The sequence below is a fragment of the Pinus tabuliformis genome, chromosome 5_2 (assembly GCF_031772625.1).
Source record: "Pinus tabuliformis cultivar Carrire ecotype Pingquan chromosome 5_2, CPIR1, whole genome shotgun sequence".
Taxonomy (NCBI): domain Eukaryota; kingdom Viridiplantae; phylum Streptophyta; class Pinopsida; order Pinales; family Pinaceae; genus Pinus; species Pinus tabuliformis.
In genome coordinates, this window is record NC_142306.1 from 169,137,308 (window position 1) to 169,144,087 (window position 6,780).

Sequence of the window (6,780 nt, forward strand, 5' to 3'; positions counted from 1 at the left end):
GGCTATGCAATCGTTTACCAACCCATCTTCAACCGAAATTGACTTAATGAATGTGGTCCGTGAGGAATCACTTTTCACATCAAGCTCGGATTCAATAACATTTTCCGAACTTGTTCACATCTTATGAGCAAATTCGTGAAATACTATGTGTAGATGATTTACCATGGGAAGATCTCCATCACAGATCTTCGTTCTTACCCGAGAATGATCATTTTGAAAATGATTTTTCATCAATTTTTACGACTGAATATGTCAAGGAACCTCAAAATCCAATGAAAAATCCTGATTCGGAGTTAAATTTGGGAAACATCTCTCGAAATCCTATTGACATTTCGGTTAAGCCTGGAATTGTTGAAAACATTCATATAAGTGCCTTGTGTACAGAAGATGAAATTCAAATATATAAGGCCCTATTTCAAGAATTCCGCGACGTGTTTGCCTCATCCTATGAGGAAAGGCCAGGAATTGACCCCGCAATTGTTGTTCATGAAATCAAGACTTACCCAGAAGCTAAACCCATCCGGCAACATTTGCGTCAGATTCACCCAAGAAAAGTTGCTGCTATTAAAGCAGAAGTTGAAAAATTACTCAAAGCAGGTTTCATTTATCCGATCCTATTAACGGATTGGGTATCGAATATTGTTCCGGTTAACAAAAAGCAAGGGACAATAAGAATATGTATCGATTATAGGGACATTAATCGAGCTTGTCCAAAGGACAATTACCCAACTCCCTATATCGATCAAATCATTGATGATTGTGCCGGTAGCGAAATATTCTCCTTCATGGATGGTTTTTCCGAATACAATCAAATCAATATTCTACCTGCCGATCAACCAAAAACGGATTTCATTTGTCCATGGGGGACATTTGCTTATTGCAAATTGCCTTTTGGGCTCAAGAATGCCAGGGCAACTTTTCAAAGGGCCATGTCTTATGCGTTTCATGACATCAAGCACATTGTGCAACCCTATCTTGATGATTTGCCTGCTCATTCATTACATCAAGTTGATCATCTCATCCATTTACGAGCAATCTTTATGAGGTGTAGGCATTATCAGATTAGGTTGAATCCACACAAGTGTGTTTTCTATATAGAAATGGGTCGATTGCTGGGATTTGTTGTTTCGAAAGCCGGCATTCACGTCGATCCCTCGAAGGTCAAAGCTATTGTCAAATTGCCTCCTCCTTCGAGTCTTTGCCAACTCCAAAGTTTGCAAGGGAAAGCAAACTTTTTACGACGATTCATTCCTAACTACGCCGAGGTTACAAAGGGTTTTACCCGGTTGTTGAAACAGAATACTCCATTCTATTGGGATGAGATAGCTCAGAAATCTTTTGATGCACTAAAACACGCGTTGACCCATGCACCGTTATTGCATCCTCCCAACTACAACCAGGACTACTTCTTGTATCTCGCTGCCTCTCGTTCCACCATTGGAATGGTCTTAGTTTAGGAAGATGAATTCGGTACTGAACATGTGATATATTACCTTAGTCGAACTTTAAATCCAACTGAGCTAAAATACTCACATGTGGAGAAATTGGCATTGACAACTGTTCAAGCTGTCCAACGTTTTCGTCACTACATTTTACTACGTAAAACTACAGTAATTTCTGATTGCAACCCTATGATCTACATTTTGACCAAGCAATTGCTAGGGGCAAGTACTCTAAATGGATTGTCATCCTGCAGGAGTTCGACTTGGAATTTGAAAAATCTTAGTCTAAGAAATCTTTAGTTTTTGCGGAGTTAATGTGTGACTTCCCGTGTGCTGACACGGAAACTGTGGCGGAGGAGCCCATTGCAGACGAATCCTTGTTTCTAATAAGAACTTTAGATTCGTGGTATGGGGGTATCATTGTTTATCTCCAGACCCAATCCTTTCGGCTAGAAATTTCAATGTCAGAACGTCGAAAAATACGATTCCAGTCCCAACAATTCAGAATTATTGGAGATACTCTTTATCGCCGAGGGGTGGACTCTATTTTTCGACATTGTTTAACTCACGAGGAAGCTGAAAGGGTTCTAAATGACTGTCACTCTGGAGCGTGTGGCGGACATATGTCTGGGTATACCACAGCCCAAAAGATATTGCGCGCTGGCTACTTCTGGCCGTCCTTGTTTAAATATTGTATTAACGCGGTCCAAAAATGCCACAACTGCCAAATTTTTGATCGAAAGATGCGCGCTCCACCTGCTCCTCTCCACCCTATAATTTCCGTTGGTCCTTTTGCCAAATGGGGTATCGATTTTATTACATGTAACCCTCACTCGGTCGGGGGGCATGCGTATATCATCCTTGCGGTAGATTATTTTACCAAGTGGGCCGAGGCGATGCCTACATTTGAGGCAGACGGCAAAACAGCTGCAATTTTCGTGTTCAATCATATAATTGCTAGGTTTGGTGTTCCACAAGCGATCATCACTGATCATGGGCATCATTTTCGAAACGTTATGATGACCGAACTTACAGGCCAGCTTGGCTTGCGTCACGATAGTTCAACTCCTTATTATCCACAAGCTAATGGTCTGGTTGAATCCATCAACAAAGTTTTAGTCATCATGATCCAACGAATCATTGGGATTCATCAGTCGAATTGGCATAACATGCTATTTTCAATGCTTTGGGCGTATCGAACCTCAGTAAAAACATCAATAGGGTTCACTCCTTTCCAACTAGTTTATGGTCTGGAAGCTGTGTTACCCATTGAATGCGAAATCCCGTCATTGCAAATGACCATCGAGTTACTTCCAGCCACTTCCGAAGAGGAAAAACGTCTTTTATACTTGGCTCAATTAGATGAGAATTGACGTGATGCTGCATTGGCAATCGAAACTCATGCAAAACGTATGAAAGCTTAGTATGATTGAAATGTGACCCCTCAAAATTTTTCGGAAGGAGATCTAGTCTTAGTGTACGATCAAGCTAATGATAAATTAGGCGCTGGAAAATTCGTTCCTATGTGGCATGGTCCCTATGTTGTCCATCGAAAGCTAGCAAAAGGGGTCTATGAATTGGTAGACTTTGATGGGGACTCTTTAGGTAAACCCAGAAATGGTCTTTACCTGAAGAGGTATTATGCTTAAAGAATGGGTATGGAGATTTTTAGTTAGGATAGTTTTCTTTCTAGTTGGTGTGTTTTAGTTTAAAAAGTGTGCTTAGCTTAGAGAGTGTTTTTCGTCATTATTCCTGCTTATCTTGGTTTTACTCTTGATATTGCAGATGTCAATGCCTCTCCAAACATACATTGGTTTCGCTGATGGTGCTTGTCGTAATATACGGAACATTTCTTCCACAGCTTGGGTTATCTATTCGCCCTCTGACGAGTTGGTATCTATCCATGGGGTAAGCCTCGGTCAAACAACGAACAACATTTCCGAGTATAATGCAGTGATTGAGTTATTATCTGAATCTATTTCATTTGGGATTCGAAGTTTGATAGTGAGGTTAGATTCTGAACTCGTTGTATTACAGCTTAATAGAGTGTATGCCATTAGAAATCCAGTGTTATTGAGATTATTTTTGAGAGTGCGTCTCTTGGAACGTGAATTTGATTATATTGAATATTAGCATATTCCAAGGTCTTTAAATACATTAGCAGATGCAATTGCTTCTCGAATGTTAAGTAGACATTTGCAATAATCATACATGTAAATTTAAAAACATTCCATAACATGATTTACAAGATAAGCCGGTAATAGTGATATATATATATATATATATATATATATATATATATATATATATAGGAGTTTGTCAAAAATACATCATCCTCGATCATAGGTTGAAAAACACCTTATGATCGGGAAAAATGATAAGTACAAAAAGCAAAAATGTCATATGTGCCTACAATAGGTGATCATCCTATCACTGGTGATGATCTCGATAAGAAACCACTGCACGGGCCACTTTGCAAAGGAACCTCCTAAAAGGTCATGGGACCCCAATCACATAGCGCTGAAGTCGACGAGGAATGTCATCTATGCTGGTCTCTGGAATGTCTCTTGTCAAGTGTTCTAGATGACTCTCCAACTCAGCAAAGGTCTCTGCTGATTCGTCCTGTGGGGCTGACACGGCTGCAGCTGGTTGTTTCCTCTCGTAAGGTCGGAGAGCGGCTGGTCGCTGTGGACCCACATCTACATTTGAAACTTTTACTATCGGCTTTGGGACGATATAAAAAATAAATTTTTTTTTTTTTTTTTTTTTTAAAGAAAATGTTGAAAATGATTTTACCTGAGTCATCCCATTGCTCTCCTGGTGGAAGAGCCATGTCTGGGTCACCACGAAAATATACCCCAGCATAAGTGAAGTCCTGAATAGAAAAACCCTGGTTTTCCAACCATTGGAAATACTCAGGTTTGAATCGAACAACCTCTGTCCCCTCGTCCGGATGACGGGCCATAACTGCAACCCATCGCATCAGTTTGGGCTCTCGAGGAAGCCCAACTCCAACAGTAAGGTGCTGTGGGATCAACATTGGGACCCTCTCCAGACCAAAACTCACGACCAAAGTCCCATAACCAAAGGTCTTCAGTTGTCCGTTCTTGGCTCTGGTCAGTTGGCCTTTTACATTGGCCAACACAGCATCGCACCAGTTGAAGATGGTGCCTCGAAGCAATCAACTGCCATCCACATCTGGGATCCGGTGGCAATATGTAATGCGGCACTCCCGCAAAGTCTGGTGACAGTAAACACGATCACCATGAGTTCAGGACGAGATATGGTTTTAATGTCTATCCCTTTGTCTCTAGCCTGGATGTTGCAGAACTCTAGCCGGAGGCTATCGAAAGACTGGCCACCTGGCCTAGTCCCGAATAGAGTCAAGTCTTCGCCTCTCTTAGGGAAACCAGTAAAAAAGTATATGTCTGTCGGCTCAATTTCGAGCTGGTGGCCACCAATGAAGAAGCACTGGTCCTATATGCTCCACCTGTCTACCAGCCACTGTAAGAAATCCACCTGGGCCCTCATGCCAGGTATGGCCCAGAATTTGTACAAGCCGCATGCCTTCGATGCATCAATCGAAGGTTGGTGATTCAACTCGGCAAGATCCACGTCCTCATGCTCCCATTCACGCCAATCTAGCATGATGCACACTCTACATCCAACAAAAAGGCAAATTAGAATGCAAGAAATTAAATTGTTTGGGTCAAATTTGAAAATCTTTTGGGTTAAAAACCCTTGCCGCGGGGACCGCACCCTCTGTGTTAGAGACAGTGCATGGGTCCGCACCTTGCCTTCATGGAAGGTGCGGACCCCTGACTTTTCCCCATTGAGAAAAAGTCGGGGTCCGCGGGCTGCCAGTGTTATGCCTGCGGGCCCCGCGCGCACGGGTTTTTAGCCTAAAAACCCTCTAAAAAATGAAATAAAACCCTAAAACAAAAATTGAAACGGTTGAAATTGAAGAGTAGGATGATGTGGATTACCTGGAGAAGACGACGTTCGATTCCGACGGTTGGATTTTCCGCAATCTTCACGGGAAGTTTCTGAACAAAAGCACTATTTTCTCACCCAAATCTCAAACGGTAAAAATGAATTGACGAAAGCCCTTTTTATAAGTTTTTTGAATAAATGAATTGCAAATTTGTTTATGTTTCACTTTAGAAAGGTAATTTTTGCAGCATTTTTATCCATTTCAAACAGGTATGAGTAATGTTTGCATTTTTGTTCAGGATAACGGATTATTCAGGCGAAATCTATCATTTTCAACGAAAAAACATTTAGAGTCATCTTTAAGCTCTTTTCTGACTCCTAAAACATGAAAAGATCGCCGAGTTTTTCTTTTTAAACTCGTTAAAACATAACTAAAAAGACGGTCCACTTACAGCTCTTTTCTGGCCATAAAAACATGAAAAGATTGCCGGATTTTTGTCGTTTCAAATTTGATATTGGTTATAAAACGATGTGTCGTTGATCACTTTTTTACTTTTTCAAATCAGGGGCACTAATTACGAAAAGTACTCCTTGGTCATTAAGATCAAGCGGTTCTCTCAAGTATTATTTATACTTTTTCGGGCTTGGGAGACACAAATTTACGAAAAAGGTCAACCCTGGAGTCTTCTTAAGTTTTTTCAGACTCTCTAAAATTGAAAAACGCCGAGTTTCTCCTATACTGGACTCGTTAAAATTTCACAGTAAAGGACCTGTTCAATTACAAACAGGAACGAACCACTCCTTCTTAGGGTTCGAATTTAAACTAAGTTGGACTCATCCAAAGGATGAGCTTATAATCAAGCAAATGTTATCCTCCTCAAGCTTGTCAAAAATAAAGAGGTATTTGCCAGAAATGGTGGGGGAAAAGAGAGAAAAATGAGCCTGTTTGTCACACTTTGTAACCACTCTTGAATACGACACTTTTATTCACCTGGGTTGGGAAATCCTTTGCCTAACAGTTGATCAAACCACATTTGAAAGTCTTCAGCCGGTTTCTGGGTATTAACTTTGGGTCAGTTGTCACCAAACCATCTGTTGTGTCGTTATGTGTTCAAGAGGTCACTGCCAATAAAGCCATTCATCTGCAAAATATCTGTCATCCATCTTGACCATCCCTGAGTCAGTCCTTGCAACTAAATTTCTTCAACTTGATCTATGATTTCGTGTTGTGGGCTTGCCTGCGATGGATCGCTTTCTATCGACTTTAGCTCATCATCTAGAAATATGATCTAGAAATCGTCAGTACCTTGGGATCTGCATGCCTCAATGGCAGGTTTCTCGCCTTTGACGACAGGTTGCATCATTGACCTTCGATCAAAGGATTTCGTGACATGTTCGACATCAA